This window comes from Dermacentor silvarum, chromosome 6, assembly GCF_013339745.2.
Source record: "Dermacentor silvarum isolate Dsil-2018 chromosome 6, BIME_Dsil_1.4, whole genome shotgun sequence".
Taxonomy (NCBI): Eukaryota; Metazoa; Arthropoda; class Arachnida; order Ixodida; family Ixodidae; genus Dermacentor; species Dermacentor silvarum.
Window position 1 is genome coordinate 185,003,123 of NC_051159.1, and position 19,179 is coordinate 185,022,301.

The following is a 19,179-nucleotide window of genomic DNA, read 5'->3' on the forward strand; positions in this document are numbered from 1 at the left end:
GGGAGTATCACCGCTCCCTGTCATAGTAAGTTTCGCTCACAGTATCCACATACATCTACCCCAACTGGCACAGAAACTTAGGCCCACTCTATCGCCATTGTGTCAAGAATAAGTGAATGGGCGCACACTTGAATACTTGGTATGCGCACTATAAACACACAATAAATGACTGACTACAGCGATAGCGCATGAATGGTGGAAGCTCAATGTTTCGTGACGGTCCACAAGAGTAAGCTAGTTACTAGCCATAATACATTTTTGCTACAAGGTATAACAACGTACAAAACAGCTACGCTTCAAGCCTTGTGCGCAGCAAGAACAAATCTATCAGAACTGAGCACACCCACGAGAGATTAGGCAGAAAATAATCAGATAGCGACCGCACGGAGCAACTTGACTGAGTCAGAAACATAACAAACCGCTGCTTCAAAATATTTTCCAAATAAAGAAAGATGAGCAAAACACACCAATTCTGATTCAATTTATGAGTGGAAAGTTCGAATAGTTTGGAATGCATATTTAGCCCCTCTTTTAGAACAAGCACCATATAGGCTGCTCGGGCCGTTTGGGCGTAGCTTTATCAGCTCCGAAAGCGCTTTAAGTGCGAAGCACTTTAGGGGCCCGGGCTGTCGGCGTCGGCGACCGTTGTGATCAAGCTCAAAAACAAGTGCTCAAAACAGGTTGAAAACAAGTGCAGAATTGATCAAAACCGGTTCAAAATGAACTAACATGATTCAGACTAATTTAAAAGACAGGAATAATCATGCATTGAGCGCATTAATTAGCAGAAACTCGTTAAAATTGGTTCCGAAACGCCAGACTGGTACTAGCGCAGCGTAAGAGAGGGCGCCACCACCCCACAAGCACTCGATTGCTCCTCCCTCCAGCGCTACTCCAGCACCGGCGCATCACTGCTTCGCACTTCCCCAGGTTTCACATTAGTAGAGCTGCATTAGCGCTGGATTTGAACTACACAAGCGCACGTTTGTGGGGATAACACAAAGTACGATAACACCAAGGGCAGTGCCTTGCTCGAGCCAATGCTGATAATGCCAATTTCGTGGCACACGCACAAATTATGGCTGGCTTAAACAACTTCGCTGTTAAAAATTTTAAGGAAAAATCTGTACGATAGTACAAAGGGCAGTGCCTTGCTATTTGAGGCTCGAGCCGGTTGCCTAAAGACAAAAACATACCGGAGCAAATGTTCGTAACTAGACGAGGTATGTGTATGCTGCAGCGAAAATCCGGAGACCACTCAGCGCATGCTAATGGAAGGCAAAGGGATTCACCCAGTGAGAATCGTAGGTAACGTACACCTTCCAGAAGCGCTTGGTTTAGTGAACGGAAGCATCAAACCGTCAGCAGTCGAGATAAGCAAGTGACGATTAGAGTACTGGCGGAAAAAAAAGCAGGCAAGAGATTGATACGGCCGGATCTCTTACAGTCATAGGTAGCAGTACAAGGTAGATTATAAAAAAAAGATTAAGTAGATGTATACAAAAAAGCTCTATAAAAGCATTTACAGCATACCTGATTAAATCAAGCAGGCTAAGTGACTATTTGTCACAGCCCCGTTTCAAAGGGGATGTAACTAAATAATAATCATCCTCACCATCCCGGCCGTCGCCACTGTGGCAGCGTTTCACAGTTTGTGCGTATGGTAGGTGCTATGCTTATTTCCTATATGCTACAAAAAGGCAGGGCCTGGACTGTGGAGATCGCGTTCTGGGCTGTGATAGTGTATAGACATTACAATCGTACATAGCCTGAAGAGAGCGCTTGCAGCTGGCGTCTCAACAGCGTGCTGGCCGCTTATGCCGAATGAGCACGTAAGCACGCACCAACAAAATGGCTCCAAAGCGTGCACTCAGCGTCGAGAAAAACCATACGCGAAAGAAGCGTCGCGCGGAACAGGAGCGTCTTCGCTACGCAGCGAAACGTGGTGCAGACCGCGAATGGCTCGAAGACGCGAGGCAAGGCAATGACGCGTGGCGGCCATGAAAGACGACGAGCGTCATGAGCACTACGACTATAAGCGACAAGAGGAACAATATAATCGTCAATCAAAGCAAGCAGCATATAAAGCTTCGCTTACATCGATTCCCACAGTGCATGGGATCCGCATAATTTTAAAGCGAATAGCGTTCTTTGGCTCATTCGGTCGTTGTAATGGTTTGTCGGTGGCCAATGGTCGGTTGATGGCCTGTAGTCGGTAGTCAAAACGTTCTCTCCTCTCTCCCTATCGTTCGCCTGCTCTCGTTCGCTCGTTCTTCCGCTCACTCTCCCGCTGGCCCTCTCTCTCTCTCAGTCTGGTTCGTTCGTTCGTTTGTTCGTTCGGGACAATCATCGTTGATGGTTTCTGCACACTGTTTTTACAGCGAAGCTGATTATGCGGACCCTGCACCGTCGTTGTCAGACTACGCTAAAAAGGAGTCACGTGACCTAGCTGGAGAGGAGAAGAAAAGAATAGGTCAACAGGGGGAAAGGGGTTGGAGTGACCGCTTTCCCCTGTGAGAATGCTGTGAGAGGGTGCAGATGAAAAGGAGAACGGGGTGGGGGGTTGACGTAAGTCGCACCGTCCAATACTCGCGGAGGAGGGGGGGGGGGGGGGGGGGAGCGTGAAGCGCGCCAACCAATGGCGCTGTAGGAAAAGAGTAGGTCAACGGAGGTGTGGGGTGTGAGAGGAGTTCGCGTTAGCGTTGGTTGTATATAGTGACCTTTGGATGAGTGGTTCCGCACATTCCATCCCAGCTACAACTATTGGAAGACCACGAGCAGTGTGTACTAGAGCACTGCACGGGCCGATTTTTGCGGCCCGGGCCCGGCCCGGGCCCGTTTTTACATTGGGCGGCCCGCCCGAGCCCGATCAAAACCTTTATGGCGAGACCCGGGCCCGGCCCGGAAATAATATACGTTAACCGCCCGGCCCGGCCCGCCACCCCTTTACCTTAAGCCCGAGCCCGGCTCGAAACCGGCCGGAACCCGGCCCGAGACCGAAAAATACATGTTTTTCAGAGTTGAGAAGCCCGAGAATAACTCGCAGAAAGCCCGAGCCCGGCCCGGGCCCGCGTCAGGAAACCCGAGCCCGGCCCGGGCCCGGGTCAAAAAGCACACGCCGTGCCCGAGCCCGGCCCGAGCCCGTGAAAAAACTGCTCTACCCGGCCCGGCCCGGCCCACGGGCTCTAGTGTGTACTCCTGAGGAAGAAGCTGCCTACCACGAACGTCAGCGAGAGTTAGCTGCGCACCAGAGATGCCGAGTTTAAACGGCAGCGCCGGAAGGCCGATCCCGAGCTGCGCGTCCGAGACGCGGAAACACATCGGCGGCGTCCGAATGAAGAACCCGGGCTCCGCGAACGAGAAGCTCTAGAACGGCGTCACCATGAAAGTCACCGTTGATTTGCATGGTGGAACACCACGCGTAACCAACACAGCTTCGCTGTTCGACCATATTCACGGAGTGGAAGGGGCGGTGATTTTTGTGTGTGTGTTTTTTTTTTTTTTCATATTTAGCGGGCTGTCTTTACAATGTAGTATGCCGGATACATAAAAATTCACAGCCCTTCCACTACTGTGAAGATGGAAGTCAGCGAAGCTGTGACTGGTGGGTCTGCTATAGTGAATATTGCTATAGTGAATTTATATATTATCATTATTGACTATACTAAGCGTCTCCGGCATGTTCGTCAAAGAGCAAGGACACCGACGTGTTGTTTTTGCCCGGCGCGATGGCCAAGTAGTGCGTTTGCTGCGATAAGTCCGCCCCATTGTCGTAGACTAGCGTATGAGCCACAGCGTGCATAGTTGCGGCACGCTGCACGGCATCGTCAGGATCCTGACTTCAGGATCCTGGAATATGTGGTTAAACAAGCGTCCGTCCCATATCGAGAACAAAGGGCAACTGCTGATAACATCGCTAGCGAGATCTCTACGTCACGAGGGGCACAAAGATTGGTGAGACGTGCCGCCGCCGAGTATCGCGACACTTGTGAAAGCATCATCGGCGGTGGCGAGGGGTATAACACTGGGCCATCCATCATCCGTTTGGACACCTGTGCTAAGGCACAACTGGCGGGAAACTACCACGCACATGGAGCTGAAATTATTGTTATACGAGTCGTTTTGTTGTTCTACGTGTCGTTGGAAGCCGTGCCGAGCACGAACGCGTGCTAGGCACGCGCTCGTGCTCGACACGCCATCCAACGGCACGAGCGCAAACCGAGGGGCGCCAACGAGCCAGCTGCGGAAGAAGACGACGACGCTTGAGTCCATGCTGATGATGATAGTTTTTTCTACACACGGACATGATACTGGGAGACCTTGCCCTTAACCGCTTCGCTGTAAAAAAATTGTTACGTAACATGCAGGAAGCTATACACTGCTGAATTAGATGTTTCCTAGAACGCTCTACATCATTTTCTTGGGAAGTTCTGCCCTAAAGTTAATACAATCGACGTTGAGTAATTAACCTTGACTAACTCTGTTGTTAAGCAGAAAGCAAAATATAGTGTGAGTTGCTTCATACAATGGTCAACAACGGGAAATGTGCCCCACGCCGCTACAATGGAAGCATATGAGCCTCTCGTCAGGAGTTCGCCATTGGGCCGGATCTCGATAGCGTCGAAACGTCGGTGGAGGTCGATGAAGAGGGGCAGTAGGTCTAACCTAAGGGCGGGTTATGGAGCACACGGGTAGAATTCCTGCGTTCGCCAGTTCTTCCCGGACAACTGCCTGGATGAGGCAGATCGTCGATTGAGTATCTCCCGAAGGGCGTACAAAAGAAGATTGCGACGCAGCCTAGATTTTGCGCCGCACAATTCGGACAACGCCATTCGTAGTGTACGTACGACTTAAGGGACGAATGAGCGTCTTCGCACGACGACGTAGCGGCGGTGTTGGTAAGCCGCACGAACTGCGGCGATGCGACGGCTCTTTGCATCTTGAAAACGTCTACACTCATGGATAATTTCGTCATGCAGCCTTTAAAAACGAGCAAGTTAAACGCATCATCGGCGATGCCTTTCAGAATATGCCTCACTTTGTCATCCTCTGGCATACTGGAATCAACACGGCGGCAAAGAGCTTGAACATCAAGAGTGTACGCAACGTACAACTCTGTAGCTGTCTGAGCCTGACAGGATAGGTCTTTCGCAGCGGCGCACTTGCGACCAGCGATCTTGCCAAAGAGGTCGCGTAGTTTTGCTAACATAAGTCCCAGCTGGTCAGCTATTCTTCATGTGTGTCATACCAGGTGCGCGCTGGTCCCTGGAGGTAGAAGACAAGATTTGCGAGCCTCATTGTCGGGTCCCATCGGTTGTGTGCAGCGACGCGTTCGTATATGCCAAGTCACTCTTCGACGTCGACGTTGTCGGTGCCTTGACCAGAGAAGGTGCCAGGGTCACGCGGATGGGTCAAGACGACTGACGGTTGCGGTGTCGCGGATGCTGACGGCCCGGGTGCGCCTGGTGCTGTCGCCGTGCTTGATCCAGCGGCCTGGTCGTCTGTCAGCATGGTAGGACAGCCAAGGACAAGCCCGCTGCGGAGTTCCGTCTTGTGCAATACCGAGAACCTCCGCCAAAGATGAAACGGGCAGAGATATAAGGTTAAATGGGGCCGTGTTTACTCTGCAGAAGATATGGCCCGTACAATCAGTATGACCGAACGTTAGGTTGCTTGCTCGCTTGCTTGCTTGCTTGCTTGCTTGCTTGCTTGCTTGCTTGCTTGCTTGCTTGCTTGCTTGCTTGCTTGCTTGCTTGCTTGCTTGCTTGCCTTCAAGATTGGTTCGTACCCACTATGTTGGATTGGCCAAGAATCGGGTGATTGAAGGAAAACAATTATCGGAGTCTAATAAGGATCACTTTTGAAACATTTTGAATGACGAAAGGAATTCGTCTCTTTCGTCTTGTTGGTGATCGTCTTCTTTGTCGCTCTCATGGCACCGTGACAATGCATTTGGTCGCGTCTTCCTAGAGTGCTTCAGTATATTTTTTAACCTTGACTAAAACTAATTGGAACACTCTGTAAAAGTGTGGCTTCCGAAGTGAATATTTCAAAACAACTCCGCGAGGGTGAAAATAGAGAAGCCTAGCAGCAACTCGTGAAAGGATGCATGCCAGGGATATTTTCTTTGCTATAGTATTCTTGAACCGTACCCCCACCCCAATACCGCTGGATTGTATACCGCTGGATACCGCTGGATATAACCGCTGTATTGTATCTATCCCCCGTAGTAGCCGCAACCATTATTTGAGGAACAAGGAAGGTAAAACAAGAGGTGAAAGGCATATAGGTTAACCGATTAAGTGTCCAGTTGGCTACTCTGCACTGAGGAATGGGGTAAGGGCAGAAAATATAAAACAAGAAAACATAAAAAAAGAAAGAACGCATCAGTTCGCACACTATATTGTTTTTCAATGAGTACCGTTTCTTTAAAAAAAGCACACTAGAGCTTTTAAAGCAGTTCGTGCTTACGTCGGCTGGGACCATGGTACAAGAATTCTGGCTTCCGTGAGGGAACGGTTGTCAGTCTTGTCGAGCGTGGTACTGAGGACTTTTCTTTGTGCATTACAACGATGACAATCACGCAGAAGGTGCGCTATCGTCTCTTTGCATTCGCAAACTTCACAATTTGGACTTGTGGCCATTCTCATGAGGTAGGAGTACGCATTGGTAAAAGCGACTCCAAGCCATAGGAGACAAAGGACAGTTACGTCTCGTCGTGGTAAGCCATGCGGAAGGCGGAGCTTCAGATTGGGGCCCAGGGAACAAAGGCGCTGATTTTTAGAGTCTGCCGAATTCCATTGGGCCAACGTAAGCTCGCGAGCAAGCGCACGGAGCTTTCCCGCTGCGTCTGTTGTGAACATAGGGATAGCGACGCAATCGGCACTGGTATGTGAAGATCGAGCGGCAGTCTCTGCGTGCTCGTTTCCAAAGATACACAATGACTTGACAACCATTGAAATACGATGTCTTTTATCAACTGCTCGATGGTAATTTTCTCGCGTGTCCACGACAAGTCGTTCGTGGGGTCCACGGTGTAATGCAGAGAGGAAACTCTGTAGGTAGGTTTTGAATCGTACTGCAAGTTCGACAGCCGTCGTTGATGTCAAGTGCGATGTCCTGAATTTTCTCGCTGTAGATTTTGTTGGGACAATTACTGCAGCTGCTGAACTGGACCCATCGGTGTAAACATGTAAGCGGTCACTGTAGACTTGATGTAGTCGCTATAGTGCTGCCTGCTTCAACACTGCTGACGGCAATTGTGCCTCCTTCTTGATGCCTGGAATGATAAGGCACACTCGAGGTGAATGCAGAGGCCACAGTGGCAACGAAAGCCATGCTGCTGGGACGTAATTCGATTGCATCGATGCTCCGTGAGACGGCTAGAACTCGTATGCAGCCTAGTTATTGGCAGGCAAGCAAGATGGTGAAAGGGTATCCTTGCGACATGCCTAATGTGCACTCTTAGAGCGTCGACTGCAATGTACGTTGCTATATGGTGGTCACGCACTATGGCGATTGTGGCTGCTGTGGATGTACACCTAGAGAGGCCGAGGCAGGTCCGTAGAGCTTGGGCTTGTATACTCTGGAGTGTGCGAATGTTTGTTTTACTGGTGCTTTCCAGCACGGGCGGGATATATCTTAGGAAGCCCATAAATAATGCATGGTTGTCGTGTACAAAGACTTATGTGCGCGTGTCTGGTGCGGCCGACGCCCAGTGGCTATAAAAGAAGAAAAAGAATGGCGGGATTCGGCGTGAGCTCGCCTGACGCGGCACCTCGGCCAACAGCCAATCACGAAGATACACGGGTGCTGGAAGAGGGAGCAGAAGAAGAGAAGGAAGGCGGCGTTCGAAAAAGAAGAAAGGCCGGTGCACGGAGTGGTCGAAGGAAGCTGTCGGGCTCTGGGTCCGAACCTGAAGACTTCAAGAGCACCGGGCGGAGAAGCGAGGCTGTCGGACTGTGGGTCTGAGTCTCAAAGACTTCAGGAGCTCCGGACGGAGAAGCGAAGCTGTCGGGCTGCGGGCCCGAGTTTCATGACTTCAGCGACGATCCGGCCTCTTTTCTACCTCCAGCCTTTGGTGTCCGTGGGTCCTGCAGTGACATGGTGCTGAAGGCAAGCCCTACCTACTTTCCTCCTGCGACTTCTTGGCCGAGCTGCGGACGATCGTCAAGACGCAAGTAGTGTCTTATCGTCTTGTACTCAAGCGACCGACGCACTGCATCTGACTGGCCGTCGCAACGCCGCCCCGTACAGCGCTGCACCGACGCTAACAAATAATTGTGACCCGTCACGAACTCTACTGTTATATATAATTCTTTATTGTGAGAGAACATTTAAAAGTGCATGAACGTTTATATTAGTCTTAGTACCTTGGTTAATTAGTTTATGTGTGTGACAGTTTGTGTTAATTATATGTTCATGTCTTGTTAACAATCGGCTTCGTTGTTTCCCCCACTGCGAATTAGTCTCAATGCTGGCCACAATAATTGGAACCATGCAAGTGCAAATACATTCCCGGGTAAACAACCCCTCGTTGACTTAGGAAGACCAAATCATCACAATGGTATAGCTGTAGCTTCGATTGCACAGATGCGCCCCAAGACTTCCCGCCGACAAATTTATATACGCAGCGAGACTGCAGAAGGCGGTCACACAAACCTCTGCTTACCTGCGTAGCTATCCTCAGAAAAGTGCCGATTAGTCGCATTTACACGCAAAACAATGACTCCATATGTTATACGCATAAATGGACAAGGTTACGAAACAAACACTGTTTTCTTGGAGTCATCTTCGAGCGTGATTTGTCTTGGACGCCACGTATTTCGTATATGAAAAAGAGGTTGACTGCAATAACCCATCTATTGAGGAACAAGCAAGCAAGCGAACAAAGGGGCAGTCTACAATGTGAAATGCAGCTGTCGCAGTAAATGAGTTCAGAGCAAAAGGAATCCCTGAAATCCGCTCTCCTTTCCTTCCTGTTTCATTCAAAAGTATACTTTACCGCCTAGTTTTTATATAACAAGGCCGCTTGGTAAATTTAACCTCGGCATTTGAACATTCTGAATGTATTCTTGCGCTTCTTTTACACTGAATTTCATATCGCTTGATTATCACGTATATATACTTGTTACAACTGCTCCGTATTGTTCCCATCTCATCGTTACTACTGTATGGCCTATGGGTTCTGCATTATTCTTGTTTTTGAAAGTGGGGAAAAAAGAAGCCGCAGTTCATAGATCTTATTGACCACATCTCTGAAATAGCAACATAAAAGAACGTCCGCGCAAGGACTCGCACAATCTTAAGAAAAGAATGTTGCAGTTTCGCCCGAAATGCGACGCACCGATTGCGAAAGCAAATTATTAGACAGCTATAAGAAGTCAGGATAGTAGTTTTATCGGCCGTATAAACTTGTAAACATTCACTTACTAGCTAAATTAACAAGCATGGTGTCACGCGCACGCAGGCAAACCTGAACACATCTCATTCGATGACCGCGGAGACTCGCTGTCAAAACGCTGACGCGAGGAAGCACGGCAGCACCAACGAGCGAATTGGCCTTCGTACTGCCTCTCGCTTCAACGAAAGCTATACTCCGTTTCATACATCAGGTGCAACGCTGTGAAGGCTACGCAAGTAGTCCGTAAAGAAAAAAAATGGAGACGTGTATCGCTCCGCGCTCTTTTGTGACCGTGTGGTCTAACGCGTTGCTCCGGAGAGACGACACCGAAATTCGGAGTGCATGGGTTCAAATCCGCATGCCGGAAAGAGTTTTTTTTTTTTTTTTCATTTGGGGGGGTGGGGGTGTTTTTTTTTTATCACATTTTCTATTAGTTGAATTCTAAATCCTGTTTTGTTCCCAATAACTTAGGCACCACACGTTTTCGGAAATGAACTGCACGTATCTGTTCATTTGACGCATACCGTGTTCATGTAAGCGGGCCTAAACCCCCTGAGCTCATACCGATATTTGACCAGCAATGGCGATTTTGTCGCGACTCTGCAGCATTGTCGCTTTACTTTGTTAATGCAAGCGAGAGCTTTGTGTGAAAAGATGACGTTAACTCATCGGTTAGTTAGCACAGCTGCTCCACGCAGGCCGGATTGACAACAGGTGTTCGTCTACAACTTTCGTTTTCGCCGTTTCCGAGGAGATTCACTCATTTCTGGGCATCTCTCAAAACACTGGGCATGTTACTCATTATACCGTGCCGCCAGCAGAGCACCGGATTAAGCTTTCACCAAAACAGCGTGGGCCCGACTTTGGCACTGCGCTGTGGAGAAGCCTGAAGCACTTGGTGCGAGTAACGCATCGTTTTTTACTGATCGAAATGTTCATAAACATTTCTGTAACTTAGAATGCTGGTTTCTGGCAGAGGAACGCATAGAACACATTCTAGATTTCTTAATGATCTGTTTCCTGACTAAATTTATGGAACATTTTTGTGAATTATTGTCCATGATTTATTTCTTCACTGCAATGTCTTTTTTTATTGCGATATTACAATATTACAACAGCAGGCAGACTTTCATGGTTTAGAAAACGAAAACTTTATTTATGGGATCGATGGTCTGGTGGGTGCAGGTTTCTTCCTTTCTTGCCTTTCTCGCATCCAGTTACACCCAGATGCCAGGTTAAACATTCCTGGCAAGTCAAACAAGTTCCTCGATGCCACTTAAGTCTTCATCACTGAAATGAGCACTCGACTCATCGGAGGAGGAGTAGCACGAATCACAAATGCTGAAGACAAGTGGTTCAATTTCACTGTCGACAATCATGTCACGTTCCCACGCTTCGGCCTCAACTTGCTCTACATGAGCACAGCAGTTTTGCCAGTTTTCCTGGCTTACAGATGCCAATGCTTCCGGCAGGAGCTTTTCAACTTCAGCCAAAGTGAAACACGTGTTACGTTTTGCGATGTACCCCTTCACTTGGCTCCAAACAAGTTCAATTGGATTGAACTCGCAGTGGTACACGAAGCACTTCGTGGCCATGGGTAGCCGCCAGAGTGTCGATGCGGTGCACAATGGTGGGTGTGTTGACCTTTCGCGAAAGTTCCAGCAGCTCAGCTCTCACCATGTCCTGTGACCATGGAACACCTTTCTTTGTGAGCCAAAGCTGAATGCTACGCTGTGGTATGGAGCATTGTCCATGACTACAATGCTATTGGCCGGAATGTTTGGCAAAAGCTTGTCAGTGAACCACTTCTCGAAGTACTTTCCGTCCATCTCAGAGTGGTAGTCAGCGTGTTCCCCTTTTTTGCTCGGAAGTAGTCAGCAGCTCCTTGGACGAAACCTGTTGCACTGCTCCCAGCATGTACAAGGATCAAACGGGCCCCTTTGCCCGAGGGCGCGACCAATCCTGTCGGCAGACCTTTCAGGAAAGCATCATGAGCTGGCTTCACAGTGTTGTCCTGCCAGACGTATTCCTTCGTGTGCCCTGCATTCACCCACGTTTCATCTAAGTAGATGACGCACCTGTGCAGAGCAAAACAAACGAGTTAATGCAGACAACTAAACATACCCGCTGTAGCAGCACGACTCTTAGCATGATCATAATCGCAAATATCACACAGGAGAACATGAGACAAGAAGTAAAAATATAATTCATAAGAATAATCTATTTTCTTTGTTATCAATTAACACGCTGACTGCTCTCTCACGAACAGCTGCTCAGAGACAATCGACAGAAAAAAGATATCCTGGCGTTACTGGTCCCTTATCCGGGCTTAAATTTTGCACGCAGGCGGCATTTGGCAGTCAGTTTTGATTCATGGTAAGCTTGGGTGTCGCACTTGCCTGATTCGGTAAGAATTCATTGGAAATCCTGATCATTTACGGCGACTGCAAACAAAAATCGACAACGCTCGCAGCAGTGGTGCTGGTAACTCGCACCCTTCGGGGGAACGAGCGCTGCACAGTGGATGTTGATAATGCTCTCTATTACGATTATGAATTTGCAATGCTAACATAAAGCGTTATATAAGGGCACTCTAAACGTGCTGCGTAAGAAAATATCCTAAGGACGATTCCTACCTGCCCTGTCTTCGGAATTCCTTGATCGCCCGCAGCTACCTGCGGCGCCAGGCAATGATGTCACTGCGCTCGATCAGCGCAAGATTCCGTTTCCTCTTATCAAACATGAAGCCAATGTCTTTCATTAACCTCCACAAGGTCGTTTTCTTGAAGTTCGGCAAGTCGTCGTCTTCGTTGACAGCCTTTAGCACACTGTCCAGTGTTGGGATCTCCCTCTTGGCGTACATGCTGTGCACTTTCAGACGGATGGCATGGACTGTGAAGCTGTCATGTTTGACTGTTCGCGAGCTTGAAATCTTCACGTCGCGAGGTCTTTTCTTCGGAAAGGCCCACGCAGACGCTCCGCTTTGAATTTCGCGACGGTACGGGGAGATACTCCGGTGTCCTCGCTCACAGCGCTCAGTACTTCCCGAACAGACTTCTCCGGGAAACGCTGCCTGGTACGGGCGTACACATTTGCAATAACTTGCTTGGAGTTCCTTGACAACTTAGATGTACGAACCCTCGGAAAAAATGCACACAGGAGAGGTAATCGAGGCCACAGAGCTCGGCGCCATTTTTCCAAATCTGACTATCCGCAAAGCGCAAACAGGCGGCCAGGGCTACGGAGAGAGCGAAAACCAGATGCGACAAAAAACGAAAAACACAAAATACAAACTCGCATATTTCGATTGTTTTCCCAGCAATAGAAACGTTTTTTGTCAAGCTTGTGACAAATGTTGGTGGTTTAACGTTGCCGGCAAAGCATTAATTGTTTCTCGCTCACCGCAAGCAACGCAATACTTTTTGGTCGCGGAAGTAAACAGCGCAAACAAGAGCGCTAGCTTTGACAGCGTTGTACCTGATGTATGAAACGGAGTATAAGAGGCGAGCTAGAACACAGCGTACGCGATGCTATCAGCCCTCGGCACGCCTACCATCGTTCGCCATCGGAGATCGATTTCAAGATAGGGCCCGCGCGGCCGCGCTTAGCCGCCGCCGGTGTAGAACGCGCCCCCTGTGCCTTGCGCGCGATGGAACACGGCGCGCTTCCTCCTCGCCTTCCTCTCCTGCGCCCGCGAGATCGAGCCACCATCCTAGGCTCACCCTCGCACGCTTTCAGTCGCACACACAGAACACGGCGCGCAGCCCCGTTGATACCGCACTTGTACTTTATACGGAACATCACGGCGACGGCGATGGTAGAAGTGCGCCTGGAGTGTGCATAAAATTGTTATCGCAATAAAAATCACACTAGCGCTTTTAAAGCAGTTCAGGCCGACGCCGGCTGGTCCCAGGGTCCAAGAATTCTGGCTTCCGTAAGGTGACTGTTATAAATCTTGTCCAGCGTGGTTTTGAAGACTTTTCTTTGTGCATTTAAAGGACTACAATGGTACAGAAGGAGATTTGCAAGACCTATATGTATCCTTTCTGCACTCGGCGCGGTAAATATAAACCGCGTTAACGGTGCTTACAGAAATGTCATAAAAACTCCACCCCACCACTTGGCGTGCACCAAACATTTCACTCTCCTCTGATTAACGCGTATTAGGTATGATATATACGCTGTTTCAATTTGACCGCAGAATGCAACTTCGCCGTATAGTTGTTTTCGAATGCCGGGAAACTGACCGCCGTAGACAGTGAATGAATGATATAAAATGAGGGCATTCCATTAGTGAGGCTGAGTTCGCGCGACGCGATGGCAGAAAAAAAAAAAGAGAGCACGCTCCTGGTATCAGTGGCCCTGTTCACTCAACAATGCTCGCACCAATGGAGAGCTTCCACTCCTCTGGCACTGCGGCCTGCTGCATACGCAACAGGTGCAAAATGCGCCCGGTAATTGCACGACCGGGCAGGAACCGCCTTCCGATTCCATCATTGCCGAGGGCGCGCAGCAGCTGGCGCCGAGAGGTCGGCGTGACCCCGCAGTTTACTCAAGCTTTCTCGGCCGCTTGCACACAAAGCCCGTTCACCCTCGTTTATCCAAGATCAGCCATTTCTCACGCGGCAGTGAACGGCGGAGGGAAACAAGTGCGGAGGCAGCTCGAAGAGGGAGTGGTCGCAACCACGGGGCAGAATTCACAAGGCCAGTTTACGAAGAAATTTTGGCGTAAGAAATATCTTACAAAAAGAGCTCTTCCACAAAGATACAAACGTTCTTAATATGAGCAATCGTTGGTCTGTTTCTTCCAGAATAATTTTGCCCTTTGCTTCTTCAAATTCAGAGAAATTTTTGACCTCCGCTGACCTACGATCACTGCCCTTTATTTTACCTAACACATCATGCACAGTGCTGCAGTCGGCAGCACCAGTGTTGCCATTTTAGTGATTTTGTCGATATATTTAGTGAATTGTCGGTTTAGCGACAATTTTTTTCAATTTAGTAACGTGCAACGTTTTTTCAGCGACATGACCGAACAATTAGCGATATTTTAGCGACTTCAAAACAAGTTAGAAAACTTGTTTTCAAAATGGCAGCTCTAAGAAGGCAGTTATTTATTCAAACGCTACATGCAAGTGGACGAAATATACTATAATTCGTGTTGGCTCTGTGACCATAATAAAGAAACGGTAGCCTTCACATCGGTGGTCTTCACAATAGAGAGTTTTAGATTAAGGGATGCAAGCCACTTACAAGCACTGGGGGACGCTAACCGCCGGGCGTACAAAAGAACCCCAAGGGAGTAGAAAAAGAGTGAGAACCACCCAAAATAGAATTTGCGCCCCCCCCCCCCCCCCCCCCCCCACGCTAGGGTACGGATTTTGTAACAAAGCCTAAAAATTGCTCATGTGTTCCACAGCCCGCTGGTTTTCACAGCATTCACAGTATGCTCACAAAATACGTTCTTTTTTCGTTTTGTTTTTCTTTTTTTTTTTATTCTTTACGAAACCACTTTGGATAGATCTTAACGCTCTGAGTTCTCCACTTTCCCAAAATACGTTCTATTGACGGACTTTTGCAAGAGTTGCAGTAAATAAGTTTACCAAACCTATTGCGCTACATTTTATGGTGAGGTTTAGAACCCGATGCTCCACTCCTCTACTCACCGACACCACACTGGTAACTTCTTGCGTGTTTTCTCTTCTGTTAGAGTTGAAGAGTTTGGCACGTCTAAGGAAAGAGGATGGAGGTGCCGGTCCCGTCCCTTAAATATGCCCTTGGGTGCTTGACCATTTTAAATTGTGGTTGCGCGACACCTGTGTGCGGTCACCACCCGTTCGAAAGCACAAGAGTGTGTTTAGTTGGGGGTATCACGTGTAATAATTATGGGGACGCTTTTGTTTGTACGTCCCAAATGTGCAATTGTGTTTGTGTTATGCCTTTTTATTGCTTTTGATATATGACCATTCTATATGCAAGACGAGCAGTTGCGCTGTCAAAAAATGTATTTGTGTTCCGAGAAGCTTTGTATCCATTATTTTAGGCTTTTGTCCCAAGATGAGTAAACAAGCACAAAAAGAAATGCTGGCTTACCCGCAATCGAGAGTAGATGTAAGCATGAAATGGCTACTGGCAAAGCAGATTGGTTGGAGATGATACCAGCCACAATCTTAAAATGGGTATAGTGCATTTTACCAAGGGCATAACTCACCACGCCACACCAAACAACCATCCACTGCGCGTCGGACGCTTCCTGCCTGGTCACGCAGCATGGTGCCATCTCTCGAAAAAGGCGGCGCGAAATCCGCGTCGCGGAGCTCGCGGACCGCTGGCGTTGAAAAGAGCACAGGCCACCCTGTCTCAGTACCAAAAGATGACAATCAAGTGTACGGTGCACCGTATCTGCCTTTTGAACGAGGTCATCGGAAATGACAAATAAAACTTGAGCATACTAGACGTTACAGCTTGAGTGACAATGTGAACAAACATTAGGAAGAAATCGGAAGTAATATTTCGGTAACTTGGTTGGGCAATAACTATCGTATGTAATGCGGCCCTGTACAAAGGGTTGGGAGCCAGAGACCGCATTTTCTTAAGTTTTGACTGGCTGCCCCGATGATCTCGTTTTGTTCGCGCAACGATGCCAGGATGTTCTCGTTTCAGTGCCCGGATAACGGCTCTGGCTTTTGGCTCAAGGTCACTTGAAGGTCATCGACAACGGGAGCTCAACGTACTTCATGCTGAAAAAAGAAAAACACCGGCATGAAAAGTGAATCTTTGGAAACGTATAAAAGAAAATATGATTGGTGTATAATGTAACGGTTCGTATCGCTCCATTATATTCCTTTCCTACCAACATGCGGTCACGACTGGCCGGTCCTATAGTGATAACGTAAGTGGAACGTCGCTAGGGCGGCTGACGAAGCGCGAAGAGGAAAAGAATCGAGATGTAATCATTACATTATCCCTGACCTGTGTTGGACTCACGGGATAGGTCTATTTTCATTTTCCTTTCAATACAGTAGCATAGAAAATTGTGAGATATTTTGCCCTCTCTGTTATCATTGCTTCATCGCCAAAAGCATAATTAAGATTGTGAGAGTTACTTCTGTGCGGCGAACAATGTTTTGCTTGCCTTCTACGCTGCAAACCTTGTTCTAACCGAAATACAAGAGAAAAAAGCCATGCCGGCTCTGCGAAAGTGGATGTTGAAAACCACCACTACTACTGATGACGCAATGCTTTATTGCTTTAGAGTAATGGTAGTGACAATCTCTTTGTGGTCGCTGTGGTACACCATGATAAATTCCGCGACCGCTTTCGCTACATTCGCGGCCAAGGCGAAATCTAAAGATGACCTGTACCGCGTGGTTGGTTGATCGGGGTGGTTGTAGCATGTGAATCGAAAGTTGTCCCTGACAAACGACAGGAACCAGTCCTTCTTGTCGGGTTTCGCAATGACAACATAAAAGTCGCCTTAAAGTCGCACTGAAGTCGCCAACATTAAAGCCTCTTGAGCAAGAACAATCGGGTCCTCCCTGGCTTGGCGCTTGCGCTGAGCCTCTTGGGAACGAAGTTCATCAATTTTCGCAGCACGCTGCCGCTGATCGTTTCTTTTCCCTTTACTCGTATTCACGCTGCTCCTCGGAAGTCCTAACTATGAGTTCCTACCCATAGCGGTGCTGCAAGAATGGAATCAGTCTCTAGGCTCGTTCTGTTATATATGAAAGGTTAGTGACGTCACTCCCCACGTCGCAAGCTGCCGTCGCCGCGGCAGCTTGTGCAACAGTAATCTTTACCAGGAAATGTATGCGGGGAGCGCTACGTGCTGCACATGGTTAGCAGGAGCGCGTTATCATCAATTACGCGGTTTGGATGCCTGTTTCGTGCTTGTTCTTTATTGAAAGGAATGCTGTGATGTGTGTTGTGTGCGTGATACAAAAGAATGTACGCACTTCTGGCTTCCAACTAGAGGACATATAACAGCTTCGCTGTAAAAGAAGAAAAGATCAGCGAGATAAAAATATATAAGCGAATCCGTCGTAGTAACAGCACAAAGATGAATGGTTCCGGGTAGTGCATGAGGCTTTCAGAATCATTTTACGTATGTCGTTACGCTGCAAGACCGAAAAAAATCACCCATTAGGCGTAGCTTGCGACGACTATCGCGATTGCAGGATCTAAGGCATAACGAAGGTGTGCCAGCTGATCGGTATAGGATCGCAGGCGCTTTTCTATGAAGAGATGATGCTCTTGCTTGCGTGTCTTGTAGCAAGGCAATAATGCGCCACGTACTTACGGACGTTGTGTTTACGAAGCATCCTGCAGCGCAACAGAAAGCGTGCGCTGTCCCATTAATCAGGGTCGACCCTTCTCGGCTACAGGCTGCCATCGAAACAGAGTCGTCCCTCACTGTCGTCGCTTCAAACACACAAGAGCGGCGGGGTGCTCTGCCCAAGCGCTCTTCCATTCTCGTGACCCGACTGACCCAGTTCGAAGACAGGAGGAGACCTCGTTGGTGCATCTGCCGCTGGTTTTGGGAAAGGGGCTCGCCGCCACCCGCCTATCACGGAGACAGGCGTATGTACCGCAACGCACACATGCAGGCACCCACTTTGGCGACGCGCGTTCAAACGTCGAATCAGTATTAGGAAAAGAAAGAGGCGCCAGAAAGGCAAAGCGCCAAGTCACCTATATCATCGCCTGTCTGGAGGGGAAAGTGGTGAGGGCATTCTCCCCTATTCCGACCTCGGGCGAAAATGCATGAGAGGGGAGTGCAAACGTAATCCTGGCCAAAAATGTACATCAGAGACCGCCGCCTTCCTGCGAACTCCGTTTGCGGCGGGTGGGATCAGTGGAACAAGGTGCGACCCTATATAAGCGAACCAGAAGATGGAGTCGAGGATGCCATCTGCGCCTGTGTGACGACCAAGTGTGTTTTCGACTCCAACCTCCCCGGCAATACTTCGAAGCTGCGAGAAACGCGTCCTGGACCGAAAAGGAGCAGAAATGGTTACGAGATATTGCGCGGTGAGTGCGTGTTTGAATGCGCCAAGGTGTCTAGAATGCATTTGCGGATGCATTGTGGACGATTCGTGAAAAAACGAAGCAATATAATTAAATGCAGTCAGGTTTCATTTAGTTTTGCTTCCGGAGAACTGATGGAGATATATAAAAAGGATAAATTAAAGGCAAGGAGGCTAACCAGGACTGAGTCCCGCTGGCTACCCTGCACTGGGAAATGGTAGGAAAACATTAAGCAAAGAAGAGAAACTCCAGTGCTGATGTTGCCGGCGTATTGATAGTTCTGTGCTCTATGTGACAGACGGTTGTTCAGTCCGGTAGCCTTCAGAAATCGCAACAGCGCTTTTGCGGCCTTCGGCAGCTGTGATATCTGAGACCGCGGTCCAAAGATATTAGCCACCAGAAAGGTATTTTGCCTAGCTGGTTTAGAGGTGTGCGGACGTCAATTCTTTCATTTTTCAAGGACAGGCAGTAGCACAAAAGCTGTTTTATGGCTTCATCGCCAGTATACAAGCGTTGCATTCGGTGTTATCGGTCAATGCAATCGAGAATGAGTATTCATTGGTGAATGTAGCGCCCATGCGTGAGTGACACACTACTGTTTCTTCAATTCGCATAAGAACAGGTAGCAGATGCAGTTGCGTAGGGGGGTCGAGGGAATGCAACCGAGGGGTAGTGAAGTTGGGTGTGTGCTGCCTCTGCAATGTCAAATCTAGCTTCCTTGGTATCTTTTGTCCACTGTTCAACTTGGG